The sequence below is a fragment of the Melospiza melodia genome, chromosome 9 (assembly GCF_035770615.1).
Source record: "Melospiza melodia melodia isolate bMelMel2 chromosome 9, bMelMel2.pri, whole genome shotgun sequence".
NCBI lineage: Eukaryota > Metazoa > Chordata > Aves > Passeriformes > Passerellidae > Melospiza > Melospiza melodia.
The window spans coordinates 70,199-91,554 of NC_086202.1; the positions used below are offsets into that span (position 1 = coordinate 70,199).

The 21,356-nt window shown below is 38.7% G+C and overlaps 2 long non-coding RNA genes across 4 annotated transcripts; both read right to left on the minus strand.

Moving 5' to 3' along the window:
* Window positions 1–1,372: 1,372 nt before the first annotated feature.
* LOC134421729 (uncharacterized) lies at window positions 1,373–9,200 on the minus strand. 2 transcript variants are annotated; one of them, XR_010028672.1, is made up of 8 exons: window positions 9,077–9,200; window positions 6,488–6,552; window positions 5,817–5,880; window positions 5,446–5,524; window positions 5,051–5,126; window positions 4,671–4,930; window positions 4,163–4,280; window positions 1,381–3,017 (listed from the first exon to the last, which is right to left on the minus strand). It is a non-coding gene; the product is annotated as an uncharacterized LOC134421729 (long non-coding RNA). The 2 variants fall into 2 exon arrangements; XR_010028671.1 differs by having other exon boundaries at window positions 1,373–3,017; window positions 4,163–4,930.
* Window positions 9,201–14,973: 5,773 nt separating this feature from the next.
* Window positions 14,974–20,498, minus strand: LOC134421732 (uncharacterized). 2 transcript variants are annotated; one of them, XR_010028678.1, is made up of 7 exons: window positions 19,872–20,498; window positions 19,342–19,428; window positions 19,190–19,253; window positions 18,424–18,499; window positions 18,045–18,304; window positions 17,537–17,654; window positions 14,974–16,368 (listed from the first exon to the last, which is right to left on the minus strand). It is a non-coding gene; the product is annotated as an uncharacterized LOC134421732 (long non-coding RNA). The 2 variants fall into 2 exon arrangements; XR_010028679.1 differs by lacking the exon at window positions 19,342–19,428 and having other exon boundaries at window positions 14,975–16,368; window positions 19,872–20,489.
* Window positions 20,499–21,356: the final 858 nt, after the last annotated feature.

The window sequence follows — 21,356 nt, forward strand, 5'->3', positions numbered from 1 at the left end:
TTATTAAAAAAAATATTTAAATATTTTTAAAAATATTTTTTCATATTAATATTCACATTTCTATTTACAACGTATATTGATGTACACTGTCCATTTATACATTTCTTTTTATAAATACATTTCTATTCCATATTGCATATATCCCTAAAACTTAAATTTATTTGTATATTTTTATAAATATTTTCACATAGTAAGTATACATTTCTGTTACGATTTTTACTTCGGTAACACTTGGATTATTTAAAATAAAACCTTTGCCTCCATCCACATTAAAGCCAAAAAGAACCCCTTTCTTCAAAACTGTACTTAAATATCTTTTAAATTCTATTTTTCAGGTTCATATTCACATTTACATTTAAAATGTATACTTATGTATACTGTTATTTGTATTCTTCATTACATCTCTTCCTATTATTTGTATTTATTTATATTTTGTGTTTATATATATATTTATATCTTAATTGTATATCTCAATATTTAGAAATATATAACAATAATATCTACATTCATATTATTTAAAATAAAAACCCTGCCTCTAACACAAGAATAAAAAAAACCCAACCCTTTGTTTTAAACAATATTTAAATAGATTTTATCCTCATGTTCAATTTTTATATTCATATTTGTATTTATAATGTATATTAATGTATATTGCTTACTTATAAACTTATCTTTACCAATGTCAAGTTATAAATAAATTTATATTCTATATTACCTGCGATGTGAGTAGGTATTTATATTTTTTATATATTTATATTCATATTTTTTATATTGATTAAATATTTCTGCGTCAAGATTTTTACTTCTGGAACACTTGCAATATTCAAAATAAAAACCCTGCCTCTACTTAAATAGAAGTCAAAACATTCCCTTTCTCTTAAACTATATTTCCATATTTTTATATTTATATTCCCATTTATAATTTATAATGCCATATAATGTTATTTATATTCTATGCTACAACTCTTCATATTACTTACATATATTTATATTTAAATTTCTATTCATAGTTTAGCAATTTCTCTTTATATATTTATTATATATTTCTATCTTAAGATCCACATTTCTATATTGCTTATATTATTTAAAATAAAACTCCTGTCTCTAACCAAATAAAAACCAAGGACACCCCTTTATTTGAACCAGATTTAAAATTTAGGAAGTAAATTTATTTTTCAAAATTATAATGATATTGATATGAATATTTTTATTTACTTTTATTAATAGATATTATATATATTAGAGAGAATACCTTCTAATATAATCATAGATATATATTTTCTGTATTATATATATTTTCTTACTTATATTTCTTTAAATTAAATATGTATAGATATTTGTATTTCTATATATATTTGTATATCTGAATTTATATTTTATTGCTATCATTTAAAAACCCCAGCCTATAACCTAATAAAACCACCCAATTTACTTTAACTCTATTTAAATATTTTTATATTTACAATCTATATTTATATATCTTTGTGTATATATATATATATATAAAATAGACTATCATTTACCTATATGATAATATGTTACAATTATATACCATGTATTATAGTTTTATGTATGTATCTGTTATCTATATTTATGTTTACCACTCTAATGTTATATTTATTTTTAAATGTATATTTATTTCTATTTTCATCTCTACATTAAACCATGTCAGTTCATTAACCCGACGCACCAGAGCCACAACAATACTGTACCTTTGTCAGCACCGGCACGCAGCACACGCCCATCCCATCGCAGCACAGCAAAACAAAACCTATTTCTGTTACTAACGGAACAAATATCCCACAACGTCACTGAACCCTAATAAAAACTCAAATAAACCTAACTGTAAATAAATTTTAGATCCCACTATAAAGTAGCCCAAAACCTCCGCACATGCTCATCATAAACTTCCTCCTAAACCAGTATCTCAAAAACCCCAAAAAACTCAAACACACCTTGAAAATGACACAACTGCTAATAAAAACAAACACCCATTAAAAATTAAATCAAACCAACGCACTAGACTCAAAACTGCACAACTGACCCTAAACATTACTAAAAAAAGTCCCCAAAGCTCTACCTTTATGTTAATGCACAAATAATAACATGTAATCTATAAAAGTTATTTCAAAAAATTAAAAAAAATAATTAAAACCATGAAAATAAAAAACCTAAACTATTAAAATATTAAAAAATATCACTACCTAAATTAAAAAACATATTGCCTATAAAAACCCACCATATAAATGCCCCTGTCCCAAAAAATAAAAATAAAAAAAAATATTGAACCACAAAGAAATCAGAACTTAGGAACACCAAAACCATAATGTTCAAGAACTCACACCACATCCCTTATCATACACCAACTACAAACAAGATAAAGCAATACAATGAATTCTTAAAAACCACCTTAAAACCACTACATTGAAAAACATTTCAAAAATTAAAAACTGCATCTAACAAAAGCCATCTAATAAATTCACACCCAAAACTCCAGCAGCCCAGCTGGCCCTACCAAAGCTCTAGGTTTATACATACAGTAAACAAAACCAAAATCCCAGTAATACCCATCAGAAATCTATGAAAGAACCCTACTGAAATTAATCCTGCCTCAAATACAAACCAACCCATCCAGAAAGTCAGCTTCACTCAAAAAACAATTTACACAGAGTTAATAATACCAAGAAATAAAACAACACACCATATACCACCAATGAATATCATAGTGAAGGAAAAAAAAAACACTACATTTTTTCCTTTTTGTTTTTTAAACTAACTTCTTTTATTAGCTAGAACAAAAGATTTTGCCAGGACTGTAACAACAACAACAACCTCTTTTTCTTCTTCTCCTTCTGAAATGTCCCTTCTCACTCCCAAATTCCTCTCAACTCCTGAGTTTACATCCAAGCAAAAAGCAAAATTCCTGCACTCGTGCGTTCGCTGCTCCTGTCAGATTCTCTGTTTCCCTCCACATCTTCTTACACTTTCAGTCCTCACGCTGTCCCGCCGTGATGAGTCTGACAGAAGAATTGGCACATGTTAACAGAGCATTTCCCTCCCTCCCTCCCTCCCTCTGCTTTCCTCAGCGCATTTCAATCCATCCCAGGCCTGCAGTGATGCACGCTCACCCCAAAGCTCACAGCAAGCATGCAGCAGCTCAGGCTCACTCGGCTCCAGGGCCCAGAGCCTGCAGGCCCTGCAGCTGCCACACGGATGGACCTGGTTCCCTCCCCGGGTGCCCAGAGGGAAACCTGAGGGCAGGCGTCCACCCCGAGGGTGCACCCGCAGCCCCGGGCAGTCGCCGGCTGCTCTCTGGGGACCAGACCCTCCCTGCAGGCCACACTGCCTCGTCCTCTCCCACCCTGGGGGACAGGCACCTCCAGGGTCTGTGACCAGCCCCCTTCCGTCAGCATCCAGGGGCTCTGTCAGAGCCAGAGGGCTCAATTCGTGGTGAGTACCGATGGCACACAAATGGCAGCCCGAGGAAATCGTGTTCTGGCCTCTAAGTGCTTGGGACAGGGTCTGATTTTTTGTTTTGTACTTGTATGAAGATTAGTACAACAGGGCTCTGATGGATGACATGGCAACACAGAACTAAAAACTCCTCGATAGGATTACATCAACTTCAAGGAAAAGACAAAAGCTTAGGACCCTTCTGAAATCTACTTTTAATCCAAAGCACGGGGATTGTCAGCATGCTGCACCTTCCAGCTTTTCAAAGCAGCTTCCCTCTCAAGACCAGGAAACATTGATTTCTACAGAAACAATGGGCAACCCCCAGGCTAATCTCAGCACTACTGTTTAATATGGGACCTGCCAGCGTGCCAGTCCAGCTTCAAGTGTGCTTTACTTCAGTCTAACGTCCCCACAAAATTCTTCTCACATCTTCCAACCCTGAAATCTTATTTTCCCCTAAAGCTTCTCTTCATTAGCAATTTCCAAGTAACATGGTATTTTTACAACATTCAAAAATGTCATGCTGGACTGTGCTAGAGAGCAATCTGCAAATATAAGCTTAGCAAAGTTTGAATTGCCTTGTCCAGAGAAAAAACCTACAAGTGAACACCTACACCTGCCTACAAAGAGCTAACAAGCCCCTGGCAGCTGCCAGCATCAAAGCACAGCGGATGTTTCTAATACAGGGTAAGGATAACAACATCACCTTCTGTTCTCTCCAGCTTCTTTTCCCTGCAGTCATATTTTGCTTCTTATGATTTTTTTAGTCTCTGTATCTTCTTGGACAGCACCGAGCCCGACGACAAGGATACGAGAGTCTTTCCCTGCCGGACAGAGAGAACCAGGAAAACAGTTAAAATAAGAACAGGGCAGTTTGAAATTCATACTTGCAACGAGAAGCAGCGCCTAACCAACAGAACAAAAGTAAACAAAGCACGACACCTCCCTGGGGACAGAAGACTCACAAACTCTCCAGGATTCACAATTCTAGCGACCAAACCCTTCAGGACAGCAGCCAAGTGTCCCCTGGGGTGGTGCTGCACCAAAGAACCATCTGAGAGGTTCCAAAGAGTGAAATGCACAATATTTTGCAAAGACAAAAAATGTTGCAAAATAACAAAAATACAATAGATGTAAACTACAGGGCAAGAGTAGAAGTGTTAACTTTGGGAGCTGGAACCATCCAGGTGAGCCCCTGATAACTGGATCCTCACCAGAGTTTGAACCCTTCAGGACACAGAAGGGTTTTCCCCAGGAATTTCACAGACTGAGTTTTGATAGAAGCACGCTCGCCGGATCCTCAGAAACGTCACCCATTCTCCAGGTGTCTGGAGAGAACTGCAAATGGCTCTCACGTAGTTGGAGCTAGTTCTGTAAGGTCTCAGGGTGAATTTCACCAGATGCAACCAAACTGGGCAACTCCCAGTGGGACAGAAGGAACCCAAAGCTTGGGTAAGCAGAGCTGCAGCAAATACTGAGGAAACAAACATAACAGCGTAAAAAATAATAAACCATCCTTTTTGTTTCCTCTTGCTTTTGTTTTTTTTTCTTATTCAGATCAGCATAGCAATTAAAGAGAAGGTGAAAAACTCACCATTACTGAACATTTCATCACCTGTAAGCTGAGCATCCTTAGCATAGGGGACTCCAAAGTTAAAATTCACCGGTCCCTGGGAAATGAAACCAAATATCGTATGGTAAACAATCAAACAGCAGACATAAAAATTTGTTTCCGCTAAGGACTTTCAGGTACGTATGTATCTTTGCATTACACATTAGAACATACACTTTATACCATCACCTAATACATAATAATTTACCTTTAAATTTTGATAGTATAGCATGAATTTTTAACTTAAACTGGTGATCTATTATTATTCAGTTGGTGCCTAAAGTTATTTCTGCTGTCACGTTCAAAAAAACATGAATTTTTTTTACTGGAATGAGCAATTGATTTCAAAGTCATCACAAGCCCACCAAAACACAAACCTGGGTTCACTGGACGGGCCTGTGAGCTAGAAGTAGTTAGGCTTGTACTTCCCTCTTGTTCTTCCAGAACCAATAAATCCTGTCAACAAAACCAGGATCTTTAGCCCGCTGCTGTGAAAGATTCTACAAGGATGATGGTTTGATTTGTGTTTAGAAGTTTTGATTTGAAATGGCCAGTTCAATGGATAAAGACAGTTTACGTAGTATTACATTACTATTATTATTATTTCTATTATTATTTTTACTAGTACTACTGCTATTGTTATCACCTGCTACTGGAAGAAACAAACCAGTAGTACCTATACTTAATTACTTTTATTTCCAGAAAATAATAAAGAAAAAGAACCAAACCAAAAAAAGTCACTTCCTACCTTTTATATCAAGGGATGAAAAATTTCTCTTGGGCTCTTCTCCAATTTATCAAGACTCATAGCACTGAAAGGCAAACAAAACAGTGCTTTATAGAAGGCCAAGTGCACGTTTCAAGGCTGAACCACTAACTGATTGCAGTGACAGCACTTACAACATGAATCGTTCCCAGAGCCTCTGTGAAATGGAATGTTCTGTTTCTTTCCCAAAACACTAACTTCCAACACTTCCTAATCGTATTTTGTATTTTAAAACAAAAGAAGTTAGTGAGACTCTGTGAGGAGGTCAGGTTTAAATTTATTTCCTTCCAAAGCTCAGAGCTCTGTTCCATCACCCTTCCCTTTGGCTCTACACTGGATCATGGTGAGCAGTTGAGGAGTGCTCAAGAACCAATTCTATTTCTCTCTTTTTCTAGTTCTCTCTATTCCTAAATCATTCAAGACAAGTCAAATGAAAAATGACAAGTTCAGCATCAAAGTCACACTTTTTCCCTTTGTCTGGTCAAGAACAGGCTCTAAATCCACTTATTGCTGCCTTCAAGGTTTAAGACTTGCAAAACCATTTTTACATGTTTTACAGGTTTATCATAAAACCCACAGAACGCAAGCTCTGAATTACAGGAAAAGGTACACAGGCAAATATCTAAAGGGATCACTTATTTGTAAATACATACCTTGATAGAGAGCGCACTGAGAACCTTTCCGCGGTACTCTAACGGAGACGTATTTTCTCAGTACCCTGTAAACAAGAAAAGCTACGATATATTACAGGACATCCCCACTTTTTCTACATATTCAAATAGGATTTTTAATAAAAACAGTTCAGTTACAAAAGAAGGAAGAAAACCAAGCTAATTTTACTCAGCTGTATTTACTGCCGATTTAGAGAAAAATGCCGGGCCGCGTCGCCCGTTGCGTCACACGCCGCGCCAGCAGCAGGGCCTGCCGGGAGTTGGAGTCTCGGGCTGACAGCCACTCATGTGCCGCGATAGCCGTTGCGTCACACGCCGCGCCGGCAGCACGGCCTGCCGGGAGTTGGAGTCTCGGGCTGACAGCCACCGCTCCGTCCCCCGGGAGCCACCGGGACCTGCACTCCCTCCCGGGCATCAAACGGCTCCTTCGCCCCAGGGCGGGGAAGGACCTGAGGCAGCACCGCTCTTCCCGGATGCCCTCTCTTTTTCCCTCCAACTCTTTTTACTTTTTTCACCCTGTTTTTCACCACTTCCCTTCCCTCTTCCTCTCCTGCTTCCCTTCCTTCCCTTCCCCTTCCCCTTTCTTGTATTTCTGATCTTGGTTTTCCTTTCCACCTTTAGAATAAAAAAGCAGCAGTAGAAACTTTCAGGCTACCCGGGAGTAAAAAAAAAAAATCCAAAACGAAAATGATTTAAAGAAAACTATTTATTCCCTGGGAGCCTGAAATTTTCTACTGCTGCACGTGACACAGAGCTTTTATTCCTTCTTATAGATAGTTGACATTTTATATATATTTATCGTTTATATTGATGTATTATATTAATAACTATATATAATATGCACCTTATTCAAAAAATATACGGGAAATATTTTTTAAATTATTTACCATATCTACTGCTACAACTTATTTTTCCTTATATTTCTAATTTTTATATAAATCTTTAACGTGTTTATGATATATTTCTATACTCATATTTCTACCTTTATATTATTTGTATTTGTAATTTTTACACGAAAACCCCTGCTTTGGCAAAGAAAAAACAAAACCATCCATTATTTTAAACTACCTAAATGTTTTTTTATATTTGTATTTATCATAATATACAACAAATGATAGATAGAGATAGATAGATAGATAGATATATCACATCCGTATTTATATCTATTTTATATCCATTTCCTATAATATTTTTCATAAAATATATGCAGTATCACTTGTATTATATATTGTATCAATTTATGTTATTTTATATTTACAATTTATTATTAATTTTTTATATATCTGCATATAGTTGCAATACATTTATATATTTGTATTTTTGTTTGGGTTGTATTTACATTTATATTCTCTATTCATATATCTATAAACATACACAATACTCTATTAAAATTAGAATAACTTATTGTAACATATAATGACTCATGTTACATGTTAAATTTTAGAAATTGACCGAATATATAAAAATAAAATTGGCTCATTCCCATTGCTACACATCTATTTCTTTTGTTTCAATACAGTTAGAGTCATAATTGTATATTTAAAATCCAATTCCTAAATGAAATGACAGAACAAACAGCATCAAATTCCCACCAATATCTTCCAAAAACATCAAGATACCTCCAACAGCCAAACAAGTGTCAGCGAAAAAACAAAGAACACTCTTTTCAATAACAATTCTCATCACGACAGAAAAATGGAACCAAAATAAAAGAAAATCCTATAGAAACACACACAGCAAATTACAAAAAGTACTAAAAAAAAGTCAAACCAATCTACTAAACTCAAGACAGTGCCACTCACCCTGAACGACGTTACTAAAAAAAAATAAAAAACAACAAAATTCTACCTCTACACTAACTCAAGGAATAAACAATCCTCTGTAAAAATAACTTTAAAACCTGAACTAATTAACAAAATTAGTTCAGGAAAAACATCTCAACCACTAAAAACTAAGAAATTAACTACCCAAATAAATAAATACTTTAAAAACCCACCATATAAATACCCAAAAAAAACCCTGATAAACAATACGCAAATACATTAAAAGACAACAACAACAACAACAAAAAAAGAAAATAAAGAAAGCAACAACAAGAATAATACCAAAAACCAAATAAACTGAAATCTGCAACAAAAAACTTATTCCCAACTGAATAAACCCATAGTGCCTCAAGCTATCAAAATAAAAATACCACCTAGAAACAAACACAAAGACTAAAGACAAACGTAACCATAAACAATGTCCCCCAAATTACCCGTAACCATAAAACATACACTACAATCAAACAAACCAAACAAATAAAAGCCCTGGAAGACGATAAACACACATGCAATTATCGAGATTAAAAACCCGCTGCTATGAAGGACAGGACGCTTCCCCAAGCCCCCCAAAACAAACACTACACACTCACGCTAATAAAAGCCACCGCAACAGAATTAAAATGCGAACCGCTGCTTCGCGCTACGACCCGTAAAAAACATTGCGCGCCCTTCTAAACATAATACCCCGGCAAAAAAATATATATCCGACTACAAAACTCAATCCAAAACAAACCATTATCATCCCTACCGGCACCGAGAACCGTGCCCACTCAGGAAGAACACCGTATCCCTTAGCGGACACCCGCTGCAAACCGAACCCAGCGATGCCATCAACGCCTCCAAAGCGCCTCCGAGCCACGGCACCGCCGAACTTTGAGCGGCCGAACCCCGCGCTCGCTGCCGGCCCCGGACGGAGCGCGGCTCCCGGCAGGAAAGCGGCTCCTGCGGCGGCTGCTCCGGCACGCGGGGCCGGCGCCGTCCCGGGGAGCCCCGCCCGCTGCCCCTGCCCGGCGGGGCCGGCACCGGGCCCGGGGCTACCGGCGGCGCCCGAGCCCCGCGCCCGGAGCGGACGGAGCGGCCGGCACCGCCCGGGCCGGCGCAGCAGCGCCCGCGCCGCCTCTGCCGCCCTTGGCCGGCCCGGCCCGGCTCCGCTCGGCTCGCACCGGCGCGGCTCCGCCACTGCCGCCCTCGGCCGGCCCGGCCGCGCCGAATCCCCCGTGCGCCCCGGCAGCTGTCCGGGCCGTGCCAGCAGCGCTCCCGAGCGGGAACGTTCCGGGCCGGGCCGCGGGCACGGGCAGCGCCCTCCAATGCAGCGGCACAGCCCCATTGCAGCCCTGCAAACGCTGCCGGAGCTGCGGCTTCCCGCAAGCCAGCCCCGAAACCGCAGACGGAGCGCACCTCACTTCAACAAGGGCAAAGAAATGTGTTCTCCCCTAAAATTTCACCCCCTAGGAGAGCAGAAAAGTAGGGGCGCTCCCCAAATGAAAGCCTTCGACTGATGGGAAAGGGCGATTTCGACCTCCATTCAAACCCTTGAAAAGGAGGGACACCAGGGCTGCCCCCGCCATTTAAACCCGAGGGTGGTGCAAATGGGGTGGCTGCCTTCAAATCAAACCCATAATGCCACAAGAATACTTTTCCCATTCCCCTTAGAATAGAACGCAGGGATTCCCTGTCACCCCCGGGATACCCCGAACAGCCTGGAAAAGGCAGCTTTTCCTGCAATCAACACCCTTAAAACCACAAGTCAAGAGGGATCCCCTCAGGTCAAATGCAGACAATAAGAGAAGAGGAGCTGCTTCCTTCTCCTTAATCCCTTTTGTCCTCGCAAGCTCCATTTTTGTTCCTGGGGAACCGGGGAGGGACTGGCAAGATGAAATTGCAAAGGGGAAGGAGAAAAGTCCCCGCTCCAAACCCACACGTGCTCACCTGTTCGGCTGCTGCTCCCCGGCACAAAGATTCGTCCCTCGGCGCCTCCTTTAAGCGATGCTCCACGTACCCAAGCGCGGATCCAGGTGGTGCCCCCGACCCTGTGGGAAGCTCCCGCAGTCCTTCCATGAGACAGCGCCGGGAGCGCCCCATAAACCCCTCCACTCAGCAGCTCCATGCAAAACGGAGCTGAGGCAAAGCCTCCCCCTAAAACAGCCTCGCCCCGGCAGGAGCCGGCCCCTCATCATCCTCACACTCACACCTGGGCTGCTCCGAGCCCCCATCATCCTCACAGCTCATACCTGGGCTGCTCCGAGACCCCATCATCCTCACACTCACACCTGGGCTGCTCCGAGCCCCCATCATATATTTTTCATATTTATATTCGCATTTATATTTAGAATTTATATTACTCTATAATAAAAATTATATTATATATTGCATCTCTTCATGTTACTTGCATAGATTTCTATTTCTATTCATAGTTTGGTATTATATCTTTATATCTCTATATATTTATTATATATTTCTGTATGTCGATTTACATTTCTATAGTACTTATATTATTTAAAATAAAACCCCTGCCTCTAACGAAATAAAAAGCAAAGACACCCCTTTCTTTAAAACACATTTAAAAGTTTAAAAATAATTTTGTTTGTCATAATTCTATTCACATCTATATTTGTAATTTTCGTTTGTTATATTTATAGATATTATATATATTGGAGAGAATACCTTTTTATATAATAACATATAGATTCTTTTGACACAATAGATTTCTTTTACTTATATTTATATGTATTAAATATTTATTGATATCGACATATATATGATATATTTGCATTTCTAGTTTTATATTTTTTATGAAAACTCCAGCCCATACCCCAATAAAAGCCAAACAATCCCCAATTTATTTAAACTATATTTAAACATAAATCCTGTCACGGCTGCATTGCACAGCAGTGCCCCAAGCTAATCTGACACTTGTTCATCTCCTGGACCTGAAACTGAACCCGCTCACCTTGATCGCACCTGGCAGAACCATTTTCGTACCTTTTTCTGGCATGTCTTGGTTTTTTTTTTCTTTTGTCTTGAGTTTTTGTGGCCTTTACTGCCTCTCTTTTTTTCTGGCACTTCTTGGGGTTTTTTCTTCGTTTCTTCTTGCCCATCTTGGTGTTTTTTCTGGTTTTTCCTTGCCCCCCTTGGGGGTTTTTTTCAGGTTTTTTTTTTTTTTTTCCTGGTTTTTCCTTTTCTGGATTTTTTCTTCGCCATCTTAGTTTTTTGTTGCGATTTTTTTTCTTGCCCATCTTGGGGTTTTCCTCTGGTCTGTTTTCAGGGATTTTTCTTGCCCATCTTCGTTTTTTTTTTTTTTTTGTTGGTTTTTCTTTTCTTTTCTTCTTCTATTTTTTTTCCCCCTAGGTTTCTCCTTGCCCTCCTGGTTTTTGGGTTTTTTTTATCTTCCTTCCTTCCTTCCTTCCTTCCTTCCTTCCTTCCTTCCTTCCTTCCTTCCTTCCTTCCTTCCTTCCTTCCTTCCTTCCTTCCTTCCTTCCTTCCTTCCTTCCTTCCTTCCTTCCTTCCTTCCTTCCTTCCTTCCTTCCTTCCTTCCTTCCTTCCTTCCTTCCTTCCTTCCTTCCTTCCTTCCTTCCTTCCTTCCTTCCTTCCTTCCTTCCTTCCTTCCTTCCTTCCTTCCTTCCTTCCTTCCTTCCTTCCTTCCTTCTTTTTTCCTTCTTTTTTCCTTTCATTTCCTTTCCTTATTTTCTTTTTTTCTTTTTCTTTCTTTCTTTCCCTGCATTTCTAATCTTGGTTTTCCTTTCTAGCTTTAGAATAAAAAAGCAGCAGTAGTAACTTTCAGGCTACCTGGGAGTAAAAAAACCTCCAAAACGAAAATGATTTAAAGAAAACGATTTATTCCCTGGGAGCCTGAAATTTTCTACTGCTGCACATGACATAGAGCTTTTATTCCTTTTTATAGATAGTTGATATTTTATACTTTATACAGCGCCCCCTGCCTTGTGCACCGGCGCTCTGCAGGCACAGCGATCCCTGCCGTCTGCACAGGCGCACTGCATGCAGAGCGCTGCGGCGTCGTTCGGTTCTGTTTAATGAAACTCGGCTGAATTCGGCGTGGTTCGGCTCTTGGTCTAAACTCGTTTCAGTTCGGCTCTTCGGCTAAACTCGGTCGTATTCGGCACATTGTCTAAATGCGGCTCAAGTCGGCTACACTCGGCTATCGGTTCCAGTCGGCTATCATCGGCTCTTGGTGTAAACTCGGCTGTTTTCGGCCGCACTGGGCTCTTCGGCTCAACTCGGCTGTTTCCGGCCACACTCGGCTCTTCGGTGAAACACGGCTGTTTTCGGCCACACTCGGCTCTTCGGGGAAACTCGGCTTTTTCCGGCCACACTCGGCTCTTCGGGGAAACTCGGCTCTTTCCGGCCACACTCGGCTCTTCGGGGAAACTCGGCTCTTTCCGGCCACACTCGGCTCTTCGGGGAAACTCGGCTCTTTCCGGCCACACTCGACTCTTCGGCTCTTCGGAACTATTCGGCCCGGCTCGGCTCCCTCAGGGCGGGAAAGCGGACGTGAGAGGACCCCGGCACAGCGAGGCGTTTACCCAGATGCCTCTCACAAACCCGCCAAAATACGCCCGCCCGCGGAGCCCCTGAGCCCACAGCATGTCTCGGGTACACATGAAACGCCACAGAAAAATCCGTCGGGGCCGCCATGACATCGGTATTCCGCGCAGGCAGTGCAGTTAAACACCCACACGGTCCTCCACTTCCCCGCCCTTTTCGCCGCCATGCTGAGAAGGTCAAACAAAACTCCGCGACATCGCCCACGCGCCACTCCCAAGCTGGCCGCCTCTAGCTGCACGGCTGCAGTACCGCGCTCTGCCCACAAGGCGGCAGCACTGCCGCCCGCCCCAGCCGGGGGCGCAGCGCGCCTCGGGGCTGCGGCAGCGAAGGCGGCAAAAAAGAACAGGGGCGACCCCCGCCGAAAACTGCTCTGAAATAAATGCCCCAAAACAACCGGGAAGAGGGAAAAAAACCGTCTGCCTCTAATCTAATAGGATAAAAGACAAAACAAAACAAAACACAACACAAAAAAAATTATTAAAAAAAATATTTAAATATTTTTAAAAATATTTTTTCATATTAATATTCACATTTCTATTTACAACGTATATTGATGTACACTGTCCATTTATACATTTCTTTTTATAAATACATTTCTATTCCATATTGCATATATCCCTAAAACTTAAATTTATTTGTATATTTTTATAAATATTTTCACATAGTAAGTATACATTTCTGTTACGATTTTTACTTCGGTAACACTTGGATTATTTAAAATAAAACCTTTGCCTCCATCCACATTAAAGCCAAAAAGAACCCCTTTCTTCCAAACTGTACTTAAATATTTTATAAAATTCTATTTTTCAGGTTCATATTCACATTTACATTTAAAATGTATACTTATGTATACTGTTATTTGTATTCTTCATTACATCACTTCCTATTATTTGTATTTATTTATATTTTGTGTTTATATATATATTTATATCTTGATTGTATATCTCAATATTTAGAAATATATAACAATATCTACATTCATACTATTTAAAATAAAAACCCTGCCTCTAACACAACAATAAAAAAAAACCGAACCCTTTCTTTTAAAAAATATTTAAATAGATTTTATCCTAATGTTCAATTGTTATATTCATATTTGTATTTATAATGTATATTAATGTATATTGCTTACTTATATATTTATCTTTACCAATGTCAATTTATAAATAAATTTATATTCTATATTACATCCGATGCGAGTAGGTATTTATATTTTTTATATTTTTTTATTCATATTTTTATATGGATTAAATATTTCTGCGTCAAGATTTTTACTTCTGGAACACTTATAATATTCAAAATAAAAACCCTGCCTCTACTTAAATAAAAGCCAAAACATTCCATTTCTTTTAAACGATATTTACATATTTTTATATTTATATTCCCATTTATAATTTATATTGCCATTTAATGTTATTTATATTCCATGCCACAACTCCTCATATTACTTACATATATTTATATTTAAATTTATATTCATAGTTTAGCAATTTCTCTTTATATATTTATTATATATTTCTATCTTAAGATCCACATTTCTATATTGCTTATATTATTTAAAATAAAACTCCTGCCTCTAACCAAATAAAAACCAAGGACACCCCTTTATTTGAACCAGATTTAAAATTTACGAAGTAAATTTATTTTTCAAAATTATAATGATATTTATATGGATATTTTTATTTATTTTATGCATAGATTTTATCTATATTAGAGGGAATACCTTCTAATATAATCATAGAAATATATTTTCTGTATTATACATATTTTCTTACTTATATTTGTTTAAATTAAATATGTATAGATATTTGTATTTCTATATATATTTGTATATCTGAATTTATATTTTATTGCTATCATTTAAAAACCCCAGCCTATACCCTAATAAAACCCCCCAATTTACTTTAACTCTATTTAAATATTTTTATATTTACAATCTATATTTATATATCTTTGTGTATATATATATAAAATAGACTATCATTTATCTATATGATAACATGTTACAATTATACACCATATATTATAGTTTTATGTATGTATCTGTTATCTATATTTATGTTTACCACTCTAATGTTATATTTATTTTTAAATGTATATTTATTTCTATTTTCATCTCTATATTAAACCATGTCAGTTCATTAACCCGACGCACCAGAGCCACAACAATACTGTACCTTTGTCAGCACCGGCACGCAGCACACGCCCATCCCATCGCAGCACAGCAAAACAAAACCTATTTCTATTACTAACAGAACAAACATCCCACAACGTCACTGAACCCTAATAAAAACTCAAATAAACCTAACTGTAAATAAATTTTAAATCCCACTATAAAGTAGCCCAAAACCTCCGCACATTCTCATCATAAACTTCCTCCTAAACCAGTATCTCAAAAACCCCAAAAAACTCAAACACACCTTGAAAATGACACAACTGCTAATAAAAACAAACACCCATTAAAAATTAAATCAAACCAACGCACTAGACTCAAAACTGCACAACTGACCCTAAACATTACTAAAAAAAGTCCCCAAAGCTCTACCTTTATGTTAATGCACAAATAATAACATGTAATCTATAAAAGTTATTTCAAAAAATTAAAAAAAATAATTAAAACCATGAAAATAAAAAACCTAAACTATTAAAATATTAAAAAATATCACTACCTAAATTAAAAAACATATTGCCTATAAAAACCCACCATATAAATGCCCCTGTCCCAAAAAATAAAAATAAAAAAAAATATTGAACCACAAAGAAATCAGAACTTAGGAACACCAAAACCATAATGTTCAAGAACTCACACCACATCCCTTATCATACACCAACTACAAACAAGATAAAGCAATACAATGAATTCTTAAAAACCACCTTAAAACCACTACATTGAAAAACATTTCAAAAATTAAAAACTGCATCTAACAAAAGCCATCTAATAAATTCACACCCAAAACTCCAGCAGCCCAGCTGGCCCTACCAAAGCTCTAGGTTCATACATACAGTAAACAAAACCAAAATCCCAGTAATACCCATCAGAAATCTATGAAAGAACCCTACTGAAATTAATCCTGCCTCAAATACAAACCAACCCATCCAGAAAGTCAGCTTCACTCAAAAAACAATTTACACAGAGTTAATAATACCAAGAAATAAAACAACACACCATATACCACCAATGAATATCATAGTGAAGGAAAAAAAAAAACACTACATTTTTTCCTTTTTGTTTTTTAAACTAACTTCTTTTATTAGCTAGAACAAAAGCTTTTGCCAGGACTGTAGCAACAACTTCTTTTTCTTCTTCTCCTTCTGAAATGTCCCTTCTCACTCCCAAATTCCTCTCAACTCCTGAGTTTACATCCAAGCAAAAAGCAAAATTCGTGCACTCATGCGTTCGCTGCTCCTGTCAGATTCTCTCTTTCCCTCCACATCTTCTTACACTTTCAGTCCTCACGCTGTCCCGCCGTGATGAGTCTGACAGAAGAATTGGCACATGTTAACAGAGCATTTCCCTCCCTCCCTCCCTCTCTCCCTCCCTCCCTCCCTCCGCTTTCCTCAGCGCATTTCAATCCATCCCAGGCCTGCAGTGATGCACGCTCACCCCAAAGCTCACAGCAAGCATGCAGCAGCTCAGGCTCACTCGGCTCCAGGGCCCAGAGCCTGCAGGCCCTGCAGCTGCCACACGGATGGACCTGGTTCCCTCCCCGGGTGCCCAGAGGGAAACCTGAGGGCAGGCGTCCACCCCGAGGGTGCACCCGCAGCCCCGGGCAGGCATGGAGTCGCCGGCTGCTCTCTGGGGACGACACCCTCCCTGCAGGCCACACTGCCTCGTCCTCTCCCACCCTGGGGGACAGGCACCTCCAGGGTCTGTGACCAGCCCCCTTCCGTCAGCATCCAGGGGCTCTGTCAGAGCCAGAGGGCTCAATTTGTGGTGAGTACCGATGGCACACAAATGGCAGCCTGAGGAAATCGTGTTCTGGCCTCTAAGTGCTTGGGACAGGGTCTGATTTTTTGTTTTGTACTTGTATAAGATTAGTACAACAGGGCTCTGATGGATGACATGGCAACAGAGAATTAAAAACTCCTCGACAGGATTACATTGACTTCTAGGAAAAGACAAAAGCTTAGGACCCTTCTGAAATCTACTTTTATTCCAAAGCACGGGGATTGTCAGCGTGCTGCACCTTCCAGCTTTTCAAAGCAGCTTACCTCTGAAGACCAGGAAACATTGATTTCTACAGAAACAATGGGCAACCCCCAGGCTAATCTCAGCACTACTGTTTAATATGGGACCTGCCAGCGTGCCAGTCCAGCTTCAAGTGTGCTTTACTTCAGTCTAACGTCCCCACAAAATTCTTCTCACATCTTCCAACCCTGAAATCTTATTTTCCCCTAAAGCTTCTCTTCATTAGCAATTTCCAAGTAACATGGTATTTTTACAACATTCAAAAATGTCATGCTGGACTGTGCTAGAGAGTAATCTGCAAATATCAGCTTAGCAAAGTTTGAATTGACTTGTCCAGAGATAAAACCTACAAGTGAACACCTACACCTGCCTACAAAGAGCTAACAAGCCCCTGGCAGCTGCCAGCATCAAAGCACAGCGGATGTTTCTAATACAGGGTAAGGATAACAACATCACCTTCTGTTCTCTCCAGCTTCTTTTCCCTGCAGTCATATTTTGCTTCTTATGATTTTTTTAGTCCCCGTATCTTCTTGGACAGCACCGAGCCCGACGACAAGGATACAAGAGTCTTTCCCTGCCGGGCGGAGAGAACCAGGGAAACAGTTAAAAAAAGAACAGGGCAGTTTGAAATTCGTACTTGCAACGAGAAGCAGCGCCTAACCAACAGAACAAGAGTAAACAAAGCATGATACCTCCCTGGGGACAGAAGACTCATAAACTCTCCAGGATTCACAATTCCAGCCACCAACCCCTTCAGGACAGCAGCCAAGTGTCCCATGGGGTGGTGCTGCACCAAAGAACCATCTGAGAGGTTCCAAAGAGTGAAATGCACAGTATTTTGCAAAGACAAAAAATCTTGCAAAATAACAAAAATACAATAGATGTAAACTACAGGGCAAGAGTAGAAGTGTTAACTTTGGGAGCTGGAACCATCCAGGTGAGCCCCTGATAACTGGATCCTCACCAGAGTTTGAACCCTTCAGGACACAGAAGGGTTTTCCCCAGAAATTTCACAGACTGAGTTTTGATAGAAGCACGCTCGCCGGATCCTCAGAAACGTCACCCATTCTCCAGGTGTCTGGAGAGAACTGCAAATGGCTCTCACGTAGTTGGAGCTAGTTCTGTAAGGTCTCAGGGTGAATTTCACCAGATGCAACCAAACTGGGCAACTCCCAGTGGGACAGAAGGAACCCAAAGCTTGGGTAAGCAGAGCTGCAGCAAATACTGAGGAAACAAACATAACAGCGTAAAAAATAATAAACCATCCTTTTTTTTCTCTTGCTTTTGTTTTTTTTTTCTTATTCAGATCAGCATAGCAATTAAAGAGAAGGTGAAAAACTCACCATTACTGAACATTTCATCACCTGTAAGCTGAGCATCCTTAGCATAGTGGACTCCAAAGTTAAAATTCACCGATCTCTGGGAAATAAAGCCAAATATCGTATGGTAAAAAATCAAACAGCAGACATAAAAATTTGTTTCCTCTAAGCACTTTCAGGTACGTATGTATCTTTGCATTACACATTAGAACATACACTTTATACCATCACCTAATACATAATAATTTACCTTTAAATTTTGATAGTATAGCATGAATTTTTAACTTAAACTGGTGATCTATTATTATTCAGTTGGTGCCTAAAGTTATTTCTGCTGTCACGTTCAAAAAAACATGAATTTTTTTTACTGGAATGAGCAATTGATTTCAAAGTCATCACAAGCCCACCAAAACACAAAGCTGGGTTCACTGGACGGGTCTGTGAGCTAGAAGTAGTTAGGCTTGTACTTCCCTCTTGTTCTTCCAGAACCAATAAATCCTGTCAACAAAACCAGGATCTTTAGCCCGCTGCTGTGAAAGATTCTACAAGGATGATGGTTTGATTTGTGTTTAGAAGTTTTGATTTGAAATGGCCAGTTCAATGGATAAAGACAGTTTACGTAGTATTACATTACTGTTATTATTATTTCTATTGTTATTTTTACTAGTACTACTGCTATTGTTATCACCTGCTACTGGAAGAAACAAACCAGTAGTACCTATACTTAATTACTTTTATTTCCAGAAAATAATAAAGAAAAAGAACCAAACCAAAAAAAGTCACTTCCTACCTTTTATATCAAGGGATGAAAAATTTCTCTTGGGCTCTTCTCCAATTTATCAAGACTCATAGCACTGAAAGGCAAACAAAACAGTGCTTTATAGAAGGCCAAGTGCACGTTTCAAGGCTGAACCACCAACTGATTGCAGTGACAGCACTTACAACATGAATCGTTCCCAGAGCCTCTGTGAAATGGAATGTTCTGTGGAACTGCCGTTTCTTTCCGAAAACACTAACTTCCAACACTTCCTAATCGTATTTTGTATTTTAAAACAAAAGAAGTTAGTGAGACTCTGTGAGGAGGTCAGGTTTAAATTTATTTCCTTGCAAAGCACAGAGCTCTGTTCCATCACCCTTCCCTTTGGCTCTACACTGAACCATGGTGAGCAGTTGAGGAGTGCTCAATAATCAATTCTATTTCTCTCTTTTTCTAGTTCTCTCTATTCCTAAATCATTCAAGACAAGTCAAATGAAAAATGACAAGTTCAGCATCAAAGTCACACTTTTTCCCTTTGTCTGGTCAAGAACAGGCTCTAAATCCACTTATTGCTACCTTCAAGGTTTAAGACTTGCAAAACCATTTTTACATGTTTTACAGGTTTATCATAAAACCCACAGAACGCAAGCTCTGAATTACAGGAAAAGGTACACAGGCAAATATCTAAAGGGATCACTTATTTGTAAATACATACCTTGATAGAGAGCGCACTGAGAACCTTTCCGTGGGACTCTAAGGGACGCATGCTTTCTGAGCACCCTGTAAACAAGAAAAGCGACGATATATTACAGGACATCCCCACTTTTTCCACATATTCAAATAGGATTTTTAATAAAAACAGTTCCGTTACAAAAGAAGGAAGAAAACCAAGCTAATTTTACTCAGCTGTATTTACTGCCGATTTAGAGAAAAATGCCGGGCCGCGTCGCCCGTTGCGTCACACGCCGCGCCAGCAGCAGGGCCTGCCGGGAGTTGGAGTCTCGGGCTGACAGCCACTCATGTGCCGCGATAGCCGTTGCGTCACACGCCGCGCCGGCAGCACGGCCTGCCGGGAGTTGGAGTCTCGGGCTGACAGCCACCGCTCCGTCCCCCGGGAGCCACCGGGACCTGCACTCCCTCCCGGGCATCAAACGGCTCCTTCGCCCCACGGCGGGGAAGGACCTGAGGCAGCACCGCTCCTCCCCAATGCCCTCTCTTTTTCCCTCCAACTCTTTTTACTTTTTTCACTCTGTTTTTCACCACTTCCCTTCCCTTTTCCTTTTCCTTTTCCCTTTCCCTTCCCTTTCCTTTCCCCTTTCTTGTATTTCTAATCTTGGTTTACCTTTCCACCTTTAGAATAAAAAAGCAGCAGTAGAAACTTTCAGGCTACCCGAGAGTAAAAAAAAAAATCTGCAAAACGAAAATGATTTAAAGAAAACTATTTATTCCCTGGGAGCCTGAAATTTTCTACTGCTGCACGTGACACAGAGCTTTTATTCCTTCTTATAGATAGTTATATTTTACATATATTTATAGTTTATATTGATGCATTATATTAATAACTATATTTAATATGCACCTTATTCAAAAATATACGGGAATTTTTTTTTTATTATTTACCATATCTACTGCTACAACTTATTTTTCCTTATATTTCTAATTTTTATATAAATCTTTAATGTGTTTATGATATATTTCTATACTTATATTTCTACCTTTATATTATTTGTATTTGTAATTTTTACACTAAAACCCCTGCTTGGGCAAAGAAAAAACAAAACCATCCATTATTTTAAACTACCTATTTTTTTTTTATATTTATATTTATCATAATATACAACAAATGATAGATATATATAGATAGATAGATCACATCCATATTTATATCTATTTTATATCCATTTCCTATATTATTTTAAAAAAATATACACAGTATTACTTGTACTATATATTGTATCAATTTATGTTATTTTACATTTACAATTTATTATTAATTTTTTATATATCTGCATATAGTTGCAATACATTTATATATTTGTATTTTTGTTTGGGTTGTATTTACATTTATATTCTCTATTCATATATCTATAAACATACACAATACTCTATTAAAATTAGAATAACTTATTGTAACATATAATGACTCATGTTACATGTTAAATTTTAAAAATTGACCGAATATATAAAAATAAAATTGGCC